At 38.2% G+C, this 13316-nt stretch overlaps 1 protein-coding gene across 1 annotated transcript in view; it reads left to right on the forward strand.

The window, feature by feature from the left end:
- The window catches only part of LOC120626826 (calexcitin-1), a 77832-nt gene that overhangs the window by 5284 nt on the left and 59232 nt on the right, over positions 1 to 13316 (forward strand). Inside the window, exon 2 of the mRNA XM_039894589.1 lies at positions 8000 to 8032. The gene's annotated coding sequence lies outside the window, so the exon portion shown is untranslated. The remainder of the gene's footprint in view (positions 1 to 7999; positions 8033 to 13316) is intronic.

Raw genomic sequence — 13316 nt, forward strand, 5'->3', positions numbered from 1 at the left:
TAATTTCAATATGGGCAACTTTCTCTTTTTGACCACCGGTGTGTCTGTGTTCTTGTCTCTTTGTGGCCTAGTGGTTAGCGCTGTGGTCTCATAAGCGGGAGGTTTCGAATTCCTCTGGCCTGTTTTGGTGGGAGGCTTCCGCCGTGGTATTGAGCATTACAGAACGATGTCGCGTAGAATTCGAATAGGGGTAAGACTTATTGCCGTACTTTTAACAGGTTAGCCTGCTTCCATCTTAGGCTTGTGAGAGAGTATTGAAGGGCTCATGTGTAGTGGAACAAAAATATATGTGAAGGAGCGTCAACTTGCGTCACAAATTGCATAACCTAGTGACGATCATCCGTAACATACTTAGTAATAAAGCCCAGACTGACGGGCTTATGCAAATTAAACGTTTTAACTGAAGCTTCCTTAATATAACATTTTGTAACTGAGGATAATTTTACATTATCCGCCCTTAAGTTGTGGAGTCATCTAAAATATGGCCCCTAGTTAATTTGTTAGCTGCTGACTAGTCAACGCCCCTTTATATTTAAACTAGCTGTCACCCGTGCCTTTGTCTGTATTTTGTTTTTTTTTTCCTGTGGGAACCATTTCTTTTTTCGTGATTAAATGAAAGTGTTTCGTTCGTGATTAAGTCCCTCAGTAAACAGTCCTGCGACTGTTTTCTGGATCCACGCTATCTCAATCCAAAATGTTGCTATGCACGGTTGTACTGCAGAGCCATGCGTTTTTTTAATTCTGCAAAAACATTCCTTGAGTAAGTATATTTAGACATACATAAAAAGTATCTTAAATAAATAGCATAAATTTAAATATCGTTGCAGTGGTTGAGAAATACCTCCCGTGCGTAGTGGTAAGAGTTGTGATCTTGTAAGTGGTAGGTCCCGAGTTCGATATCCAGCAGGGGCAATTCGGGAATATTTTCTGAATTTGGAGTCTTCGCCTGTGGGGTGGTAGTTACCACTTTAGTTAAGCGTTCTAGTATCATTTCCGATGCCGAATTGAAACGTACCCATTGCAGTACCATTTCCCAACCTGCTTAGGCCTACTACTACTGCATCCCGCTACTCTCTTAGATTGCATCATAACTTACCACTAGGTGAGATTGTGACTAAGGCTAACTTGTAATAATGTAAAAAGTAGCAAAAAATAGACAGACACATTACTATAAGTAATTATAAAATATCGTAGGTTAGGTGGGAGGTGTCTGTGATCTCAAAACTAATATATCCAGTCCAGAACAACCCACCCAACAACCCAACTAACTAAATTATTGCCCTCCCTAGAATACTGTACCCAAGGGGCTTATAGTTTGAGCATGTATCCGATGTATTGAACGATAAGATCTTTAGTTGTATCCGTCTCACAGTTTAGATTAATTCTCACACGTTTGAACCGTCCCTCTACATGTTTGACCCGTGTCCCCACCCGAACTTTATAGGTCAAATAAATTTCAACATACCATATCATGAATGTCACTTTTAACGTGCTTTTCATTATAGTGAAACCCATACAATATCAGAAAACTACGTCGGAAATATAACATACTCGTAGTTAGCGTTCCAATATAACTTCATTTAATTATTAATTTCGATTCTCGCGATCTAAACTACTGGGAACTGCTTTAGAAATTCTATAATTGAATAAACAATTCTATTCTAGTTTCCACTTAGCTAATACTTTTTCACACGAACATTAATTGAATGGTTCTCAATAATACTTTAATTACTTTTAAATGTTTCGTTTCTGTTTTATCTCGAGCTTGAAATATAATCATTCTTTCAAATTCTGATCTATTTTTGAAGACAATGACATAAATCCGATAGTGATATTGAGCTATGAATACTCTAAACTAGAATATTGAGTTTTTGTTCTACTAAAAGTTAGCTGTTTAAGTGATATTGTATCATTATAAACATTGTAATTGCCAATATCTTAATTGTAACAACATTAAAATTTTAAATACTACTGGCACTGAAGCTCGATTTAACACTTTCTGTAGTAGATTTTTCACGATAATTATATCCGCAGCTGAACTTAACCCATCGGGGGAATTTAGTTCGGGCAGCACATTGTTATGCCAGCAGTATGTCGCTGTCGTGTCAGCTCTCACTCTCCTCAGCCTTCTCATGTCCCACAGCTGGGCACAGGCCTTCTTTTTCATAGGAGAGAAGGTATTTAAGCAATACCCACCATATCGCCGCCGCCAAATTATACGCATTGTGTGAACTTTTTATTTACATTTTCCTGTGCTTCTATGTGGTGAACAATTAAATTGTATCCATTCATTCATATCGCATAGCAATGTCAGCCACAATTGTGTGCATTGTGTTAGCTTGTTTTTATTTAATTGTCTAGTTTTTATGTGTACAAGTTTATTTAATCACTCGTTGCCTTCCAAAACTTTTACTTTAAGCACGATTTCACAATATTTTCCAGAGACTTTAAACGAGACTATTGAATTAGAGAGTTAACGTACGGAGTAAGCGTACGGACTATGCTAGTTTAATCTGCAGCACAGATTATGCAAAATAGTACCTATTTCCCGTGTCATAGATTAACTATGTGTTTATTAATTGAAATAAATCATAAATTAATGTTTGCTCGATGTGTTTATAAACCATACACACAGTATTCACCTGATAATTGAACGCATTGGATTTGATGGCTGAATAGCTCGATATAATATTTCCTGAAACCGGAACGCAATTTGTTTGATTTATTGAATGACGCGTTTATTAATCTACTTCAAATCCAATTTTTAGGACGAGTTTCATCCGAAAAAAACACATTAAAATTTATGGCACTTTACATCGGAATACCAAGTTCGCCGGCTATCATAAATTTTGCCGCGAGATTACTTTCCTACAGGTATATTACCAATATTGGCAATTTTTCTCGCAGAATTAATTCCATTTTTCATCCATGGAAAGATATTCCAATTCGAATCCAATTAAAATATTAATACTCTATGCAAATAGAGCTAGCATACGAGTTATTTCGAGTCTTAACTGCTTTTTATCTTTCACTGCACTCTGTGACAATGAAAAATATAACTTCTAAACGAATTATATAATATACTGCACGGGAAATAAAATATTTCGTTCTAAGAACACGAGTTGAATAAATACTATAAAACTTATAGCGATAATTAAATTTTCTTACATTAAAACTTTTATAAAAATATAGGAAACTAAATTAACCATCCTTTCTGGGAAAACACAAAACTTAACTGGGTATTATTTTCGTCTGTTACATTTTTATCATTGACATTTTCAATGTACTTATGTTAAATATAAATAAGCATAGTATGCACATGAAACCGGATAACCCACCATGTGTGTACTGTTTGATATAATACTTTTGCATTTGTAAAAGTACTGCGACTCGGATACAACGCAACCGAAGCGATGGGGAAAATTTATTTCCTGATAAAGGGAAAAAAATTTTGACACGTAATTCGAAGTCAAATAATAGTTCGTTTCGTCGTGTTTCCACCCACTCGTCTACTATTTTATGATGTCAGTGACTTTTATTTTATTTCCTTTCTGTTCCCAAACTGCAGACAGGTATTATTTTATGTTATAAAATAATCATTCGATTTATTCGGATGAATAAATGATATCTCGCTCAAACATGCTGTTGAACCTTTATCAACTTCATGCGTCTTGACGCTTCACACACGAAAAACACCGACTTTATGTTGTTATCGTGTCAAACATAACTCCAAATATTATATAAAATTCATGAGTGTGATTCAGTAATATTTTATTCCATGAAAAAGAAAGGCTGTTCGAAGTTATCCGATGGTTATAAATCACGTGCGTCGATTGTTGGCAAAAATGGCCACAATTCATTTTCGGAGCAGCTTCTAATGTCGCCCATTTATTTTAGGTTTTAACCGTCCGTGTACGCTTCCGTTGCGAGGCGTTATTTACATTCATTTTCGTAAAGCGGTGATAGGCTAGTGGTTAGAACTTCGGCCTTACTCTCGGAGGGATCGAATTGGAAACTCTGAAGCCACCTATAACTTTCGAAGCTATGTGCGTTTTAAGCAAATATAATGTCACTTGCTTCAACTATGGTGGTGGACGATGGCTCAAACCCTTCTCCTCAATCTGACAGGAACATTACCTTTACATTATAGGGCCTGTAATGGGTCGATATTGATGATGGTGACCCACTCTTTCATCTGAAATACGCAGTCCATCTAGTTATACGAAAGATCAAGTGTTGATGGATCTTTATTTGCTTGCACTGGGTTTAAATTCAGAGTTGTGCCTTGTGGCTGAATTTGCAACTAGCGATACAATTTATTTTATTTATTTATTTATTTAAGAGCACTAACAACATGCATATTAAACTTTTTTTAAACATAGCACACACACAAACACATGGACTGATATGCACGTCAATGGACAAGTGCACATAGCATTGACAAAGCGTCATATAAACTTAAATTGCAAAAAAATTAACACAAAATTTTACTCACCGATAAGTGTTCGGTGAGTTTTTTTCTAAAAGCTGTGGGTGAGTCATGGAAGATATCGATGCCAGGTATCTTTTTAGATAACTCGTTGTATTTCGCAAAAATACGTATAATAGGCGCTTGTTTTCCGAGATGGGATTTAGTAACTGGTATATGAAAAAAATTTGTGGATTTGCAACTTCTGGTGTCCCGGCGCGGGACAGTCAGAGATAGATGATGGAGAAGGTTGTTACATTTAATTAGAATTAACAATTAATTGAGTAAAAACTGTATGAGAGTTTCAAAATGGTGAATAAAGCGTGATACCCAACAATAACCATTCCTCTATACATAAAGAATACACCCACAGAAACTTGACGTCTGGTGACCAACAGAGCTGGCGCCTATAGCCCAACGGCTAAGTCTAGCAATTCAAAGGGGCAATAGCGGCAGCGTTTAGGGCACCATGCCCATACGTGAACATTTAGACGGCTTATATTTATTGCAGATATTAATGGTTGTATGTAATTTCTATTACTTATAACCCACAGAATTAAGAACATACAGAAAACCTATTGAAGCATCAAGAACCACTAAACCTTAGTATTGTTGTGTAGTGTTTCTCGGTTAGTCACTTTATACCATTTAGCAGTTTAAAGTAAATATTTTACTCTAATGTTTTAAACGTTTGCCATAAAATGGGAAAAGGTGAAATAGTTTGAGAGCTATCAACATTCCGCGGGTGTGAAGTGGCGCGTTTTCACTGTTTTTGGACGCAATGCACCGCATACAATAATGGCTGAATCAGGATTCTGTATGATCTTAATTCTGTGTATACACCTTATCGTTTCGTTATTTATTGGATTCACAAGAAACGAAAACCATGATATACATGTACAATTTTATTGAGTTATATGTTACAAAACTGACGACGAATTATTTAATATTCTTAGCATAAAATAAAGGAAAGCATTGGTTAGTACTCACAGTTATACAGCTATTAAAGAATCTAATAAGAATGAAGACTTGCGACGTAATTCGGAAGGAACTTAATCGATATTTGAGGCCGCTGTCCAGGCGTTATTCATAGTGCTCCAACTGCCCACCTCGACTTGCGAACTTGGCTTGTTACAACAATGTAGAGAGTGGCTAAGGACGAGTGCTATCGAAACTTCGGCGATTACATCAATTTGAAGTTTACCCGGTTAAGGCCGGTAATTGCCAGACTGCTGCGGTACCTTCAAACGTTGGCAATTTGTTTCAGATGCTAGTCATTCGTCATCCTTGAATCCTTTACCCTAATACGTAGCCTTTAGATATTTATTCAGAACAATTACAGAGTGAAATGTGAAATCACCTCGTTCGCTGTGGATTTACGGGTATTTAATTATTTGGAGATCGTATCTAGTTTAATAAATATTTCTTACTGTTGTAGAAGAAAAGTCATGTAGTATGTACAATAGAATAAATAAAAGGTGGAATTTGAATACAAGACTGGGATTTCAGTCACCTCGTAACCATTGAGCTACGGAGGATTCTACTTATGATTTGCAAGCTAGCTAATACGATACATGCACGTTTTTATCTTTCGATTACGAAGAACAAAAGAAAAGTTAAGCTCAAAACCAAAATTGAAACGACATAGTAATTACGTTCGTTCACATTAGTCTGAGCCAACAACTTCGACTTACTGATAGCGGGAACAGCTTGCGCTTCTTTCACTTAATTGCTTCTGTACGACGACGCTCTCACCTCAGCGTGCTGCTCAACAGTAAACTTACATTATTGTACAACACACTTGAACAGCGGACTATGAGTTGACGACATTTTATATCCAGTACTTAAGTGAAAACATTTATTGAATTTCATTATCAGAGATAGGTTATAATATAATGTATTTAAGGAGGTTATATCCATCAATTCGCAATTCGTAGACCTAAAAAAATAGCCTACTAAGAAAACATTAATATTGTGATGTTTTTAATATCCAGTCTTTTAAGAAATCTTATCTAAAGCAATCTCTCACGGTCTATTGAATAGTAAGACGAAAGTGTTTGGTACGACTGAAACTACTAATAGTTATTAACAATTGTAATTCAGTAATAATAAATTACGTCATACAGATTCTCCTGCTGTTCGCGGATTTTTACAACTTAAGATTAATTTTCATAATACAAGTATTTTAATTCAAATAAACATGCCTAAGCGAACTCTAGGACAATGCCTTGTAACTTGCTTTCTGTGAGCAAGAAGAGCATAAACTACCACTACAATTTACTACAGTAAAACGAAATATCCAAAATTGTAGGAATTTTGGCGCCGCTTGTTTTTAGATACAACTGGTAGCGCGTAGTGATCTTTATCGCTCAGATTTAGAGAAATTTTATGTCTTATTTTCTGGTAATTTTCCGAAACTCTTTGGAGTTAGCGCCTGAAATACGGACGGCCGCTTCTCCGGCGTGCTTGTTATGTAAAGTGCCGCCCTCTCTCCCGGTGCTCCACCGGCGTTCACTTTTTATGCGAAAAAGTGTTTATACTCGCAGCTGGAAACATTTGCATAAGATATAAGAAAACTTCACGAAGACGAGGGTACTTTATTAAAAATGGCGTGGATTGAATAAGATTTGCTTTGTTACCTATGTAACGGTTACATTCATAAATCAAAAATATTTGCTAAATAAACACATTTATATACTTCATCCCAACCGATGTGTCGTAGGGATTTCTATATCCGCAGTCTTGTATCGATTGTTTCCAGAGACTTATTTGATACCGTCTATCGGCCGTAGGTACTATTTGCATTCTCCTGTTTGGGATTCAGCAATTTTGTTGTCAATGTCCGCCGCTCCACCAGGCTTCGTGTCCCACCAATTGTCACTTTAGCTTCGTTTCACATTGAGTTATTTCGGGAACTCTAATTACTCGTCATTTTTGATACAATCCTGTACCTACATGTATATCAGGAATAGCCACTTTTCTGATATTCGTATTATAAAAACTTAATGATAAGATTCAAATACAAAATTAGTTATTTTACACTATCTGGTGCCCGAGTCCATATTTATTACGGTTTTTACAAATCCCGAGGGAACCGTTTTTTTCTTACAAAGTAGCCAATGTTACTCTTCATCCTCTCTATGCCATAAATTATTGGTCGGTTGCTTCGTTAGGGCATGGACAAACAAATAAACAAACATAAGAACGATTTATAATAATATTAGTAAGGATTAAAAAAAAAGAAAAAGAATAAATGATAGAGAAAATTAGTAAGGATTATTATTTCAATAATTTTTAAATATAAATATAAAGTTCCGTTGCTCTTCTTTAAAATGTAGCCTTGTGGGTGATTTTGTTAAACTTTGCTCCATAAAGTGTCTATCCTAGGGACAACTCTCAGCCATGTACCAAATATGACTCGCTTTAAATTTGACATCGCTTAATACGTATAGCGATGGGATCTAACTAGTAGATATAATGACACAGTATGGAAAATTTATAACTATATTTTAACTATTTGTTTTCTTGCAGGTCCACTTCGCGTCAACGAGCAAATAATATCAAGTAAGTGGTAGACTTATTAATTATCTTATTACATTTAGCGTTCGGAAACAAAGCTCTACACAACTACAATTCCATTCTAAATAATCTGATTTCATAATTCTAAACAGTCGGTTGCATAATCCACAGGAACCACGTTTAATACCACTAATGTTTGTTACAATAAGTGAATAGACATAATTATACAATTATAACCATTCCAATACAGACAGTACAGAAAGGTTTCAGTACAGAGAGTTTTCAGTGCTCAAGCAGTCTCTCGTGATGTTGAATATAAAATGGTGATAAATCTTTAAAGACGAATTTGTGACCTCGCGTCCCATCACACCTTTTTGTAAATAATTCTACCAACTTGAATGGAAACTGTTTCGTCGGTAACAGAACATCTCGCTATTTTGGACAATCATGACATGGGCTCTCTACCAGGTCTAATTGGTCAGATTAAAAAAAAAAAAATACATTGCTATTAGCATGTAGATAACTTCATAAGCCCGCATTTCCACGCATTATTTAGCATCAAGCAAATTACATTTCAATGTAAATTTTTGAATTAGCCAACGTAGAGTTTGATCCCTAAATACCAGCTTTTGAATATATTATTAAAAGTGGTTTATGGGATCAAATCTATATCCAATGAAATCAAATAAAAGGGGGGTTCGGAAAGTACGCTGATCCTACATGATCTGAAAGCCACATTAACTTCTTATATCAAGAACTTTTACGCACATAAAATATAGTCCACGAGTAAGCTTCGTGAAGAAATTCAATCAGATTCCAATGCTCTAAGATATGTTCTCATGTTTGAATTTGCTTGAATAACTTGAGAATATCTCTTGACAGGACATACTCGTACATAGATAGCAGTTATTCAGATATTATATTTTCTCGCTACAAGTCATCAAAATTCGAATATATATTTATTTATTTATTTATTTATTTAAGAGCACTAAAACAACATGCATATTACACGTTTTTTAAACATAGCACACACACAAACACATGGACTGATATGCAGGTCAATGACAAGTGCACATAGCATTGACTATATTATGATTTTTCTATATTGAATATATTTAGATTTTTTTGACTGCTCTACGTCCTACGAAAAATATATCAACTGAGATATTCTATTTAATATTAAATTCACTCACCGCAATCTGCGCGACAATAGCCAAAGGTTAACCCTGAGGTATTTAAATATTGGACGGAGTTCTCAAGGTTATTATTGTGCCATTTTTATTGGGGGTAATTGCTATCGTCATCGTTTATCTTTATTATATACCAAAATTATTTAATAGTTGGTAAGTTTTTGTGGGTGACTGAACATGTGCGTCAACTCACCTTTTTTTTTTGCAAAACTCTTTCATCAAAATACGTTTATCAATTTACAATATGTTGTAATCTAGTCATATATTTCTTTATTCAAATAAGCATAAAGATATTTTGATGCGTACTTTACATAAATCTGTGTACATTACAGTGAGATGTAAAACTAAACCTACGAGGGTCCTAAGTCTAAGAACAAGCCCAAAACAAACTTAGCCGGGTCAAAGTGTTCCAATACTGATACTGTAAATGAAACATTTTAGTATCAAGTATTTGATAATGTGTGAACCGAGCAACTAGGTAAGAAGGTTCTACATGAAGCTTACCTGTACAGAATATAGCAATGCAGGACATGGTAACTAAGTGTATTCGAATTTACTTCAAAGAACTGAAAACCTTTGAGCATGTTGACACGTAGAGATCCTGTGTGAGAGGCCAAATGGTTGCGAGTGCTATTTACACCAACGTATGTTTGAATAAGTAGGTAAATAGATTTAACTTTTTAAGTTATACTTCTTTGGCGCGTCAGGAAAAAATTATGAGAGTATTTTTTTACGAAACGCGCCCACACCGTCACAAAAACCCGACACCCTGAAGTTAGCTATTGTTGACATTTTAGATTTTCAAAAAAAGGTATGACAGTGTATACTTTCAATTGTCAAAGTCTGCGGGTTCATTCCGGTGGATTAAATGATTCAATTGTACAAATATCTCAAATCTTAATGTTCAGTGTAACTTGGTGGTCCGATAATGAGATAACTAGATAATGCGTTATAATAAAACTTCCAATGTGTTAAATACCTTTTTTCTATTGTTAGTGTCGTTTTTTCTACAAACGTAGAATAAGGCGTAAGATAAGATTTTTGAAAAGATTTTTATCTTGTTACGCCAAAGAACTATAACTTCTAACGAGTGTACATAAGTACACACACGTTTTATAAACATAAATTGAAACTTGAGTGAAGTTAAATTTCATCATCATCATCATCATCACATCAACCGATAGACGTCCACTGCTGGACATAGGTCTTTTGTAGGGAGTTCCAAGTTCCACGATTCTGAGCCGCTTGGATCCAACGGCTACCTGCGACGCGCTTAATGTCGTCTGTCCACCTCGTTGGGGGTCGACCAACGCTGCGCTTACCAGTACGGGGCTGCCATTCCAGCACCTTGGGACCCCAACGTCCATCCTTTCTCCGAACTATGTGCCCGGCCCATTGCCACTTAAGCTTCGCGACTCGTTGAGCTATGTCGGTAACTTTGGTTCTTCTACGAATCTCCACATTTCTGATTCGATCGCGTAGAGATACTCCGAGCATAGCTCTCTCCATCGCCCGCTGAGTGACTCTAAGCCTTCTTATGAGGCCCATAGTTAACGACCATGTTTCAGAGCCATAGGTCATCACTGGCAACACGCACTGTTCGAAGACTTTCGTCTTCAGGCACTGAGGGATTTCTGACGAAAAGATGGCACGGAGTTTCCCGAACGCTGCCCATCCGAGTTGGATTCGGCGGTTCACCTCCTTCTCGAAATTGGACCTACCTAACTGGATCGTGTGTCCTAGGTATACGTATTCGTCAACAATTTCGAGTGCAGTGTTCTCAACGATTACTGGTTGAAGCGGAACATGAGCATTAGACATAATCTTCGTCTTGCTCATGTTCATTCGTAGGCCAACCTGTTGAGAAGCTCTGCTGAGGCCATCGAGCATCGTATTTAGGTCTCCCAGAGTCTCTGCCATTATGACTACATCGTCGGCAAACCGAAGTTGAGTGATGTACTCGCCGTTAATGTTGATGCCAAGTCCGTTCCATTCCAGAAGCTTAAAGACGTCCTCCAACGCAGCGGTAAATAGTTTCGGGGAGATAACATCTCCCTGTCGCACGCCTCGCTGCTATTGGATTGGTCTCGTAGTCTGATCCTGTATACGAACTGACATAGTGGCGTTTTTGTACAAACACTGCAACACTTGGATATACCGGTAGTCAATTCGGCATCTCTGCAGTGACCTAAACACAGCCCAAGTTTCCACCGAATCAAAGGCTTTTTCATAGTCCACAAACGCTAAGCAAAGTGGCCGGTTATACTCTTCAGTCTTCTGTATAACCTGCCGCAGCGTATGAATGTGGTCTATGGTACTAAAGCCCTTACGGAAACCGGCTTGTTCGGGAGGCTGGAAGTCATCAAACCTACGAGCGAGACGATTCGTAATGACTCTCGAAAACAGCTTGTAGATATGACTCAGCAGCGAGATGGGTCTGTAATTCTTCAACAAGGTATTATCACCTTTTTTGAAGAACAGAACCACCACACTCCTGTGCCATGCCTCTGGCGTTGTGCCTTGGTGAATAACGGAATCAAACAATCGCTGAAGGACTTTCAGTATCGGTTTTCCACCTGCCTTCAGGAGTTCTGCCGTTATTCCGTCATCACCCGGCGCCTTGCCATTTTTAAGCTGCTTGAGAGCCACACTAATCTCGTATAGGCTGACGTCTGGGATATCTTCGGTATAATGTCGAGTTAATTTGGCTCTAGGATCCTTAGCCAAATCTTCAACAGGCGTCTGTACTGTGGTGTACAACTGTCCATAAAAGTTCTCAACCTCACCCAAGATCTCAGGTTTGGAAGAGACAAGACTACCATTATTGGTCTTCAGTCGCATCAACTGGCTCTGACCGATAGACAGATCTCTAGCGAACACTTTAGAGCCTCTGTTTTGCTCGATGGCATTTTTAATACGCTCTGTATTGAAGTGCCGCATATCACGAGTCTGTGATTTAGAGATCTGCCTATTAATCCGCCGGTAAGCGGACGCGTCTGCTATAGACTGTAGTCTCATCTCTTGCCTCTCCGTCATAAGCTTAAGTGTATTGGTTGAGAACCTATTGGCCTTGTTTCTACGGTGGGCCTTGTAGAATTTGGACCCGACTGTTTGGACAGTTTCCACCAGCCTGTTGTTCAAATCGTCCACAGTGTCGCAATCTGCTAGGCAACCGAACCGGTTCTGTAGTTCTAGTTGAAAGCTCTCGGGGTTTTGAATATGGGCACGAGTAGGCCGGAGTGTAGACTTCACCAGTCTGACTCTTTCAAGTTGAACGTTTATACTCAATGTGCCTCTTACCATACGGTGATCACTTCCGGTTTTAACCCTGTTGATCACAGAGACATCATTGAATACATGCCGTTTGGTCGACATGATGAAGTCGATCTCGTTTCTCGTGGAACCATCGGGGCTTATCCAGGTCCATTTCCTGTGTGGCCGCTTCTTGAAGAAGGAGTTCATCATATAAAGGCCCTCCTTCTCCATGAAGTCAGCCAACATTTGACCCCTGTGGTTCCGTTGCCCATACCCAAATTGCCCCACCCTCAACTCTGAACCAGTTCGCTCGCCAAGCTTCGCGTTGAAATCCCCCATCACAATATTGTAGTAGGTGTTCGAGGCATGTATGGCTTTTGAAATGTCCTCATACAAAACCTCTACATCCTCGTCTGGGTGTGCCGAAGTCGGCGCGTATACCTGTATGACCTTCAACGAATACCGTTTGGTAATTCTGAGTATAAGGTATGCTACCCTGCTCGACACACTTTCGACTTTTACAACATTGTTGACGAGAGACTTGTGGACGATAAACCCGACACCACCCTGTGACTGTTGGTCACCCTCCCGGTAGTAAAACAAGTTGCCGGATTCCAAGATTATCGAGTCCTCCCCCTCTCGCCGGACTTCAGACAATCCTATAATATCCCAGCGCAACTTGCTCACCACTTCTTCCAGCTCAATCACCTTTCCATCGGTCCTCAACGTGCGTGCGTTGTATGTTGCCAGGTCAAGTCGTCGGGGTTGGCAGCGGAATCTCTGCCGGAGATTCTTAACACCCCTTGCCCCGCCGTTACCATAACCGCTGCCAGAGCCAGGAATAGCGGGGCCGCCGGGAACTAGGGGCTGTGGTTTTTTTCTCC

The sequence above is a fragment of the Pararge aegeria genome, chromosome 10 (assembly GCF_905163445.1).
Source record: "Pararge aegeria chromosome 10, ilParAegt1.1, whole genome shotgun sequence".
NCBI classification, from domain to species: Eukaryota; Metazoa; Arthropoda; class Insecta; order Lepidoptera; family Nymphalidae; genus Pararge; species Pararge aegeria.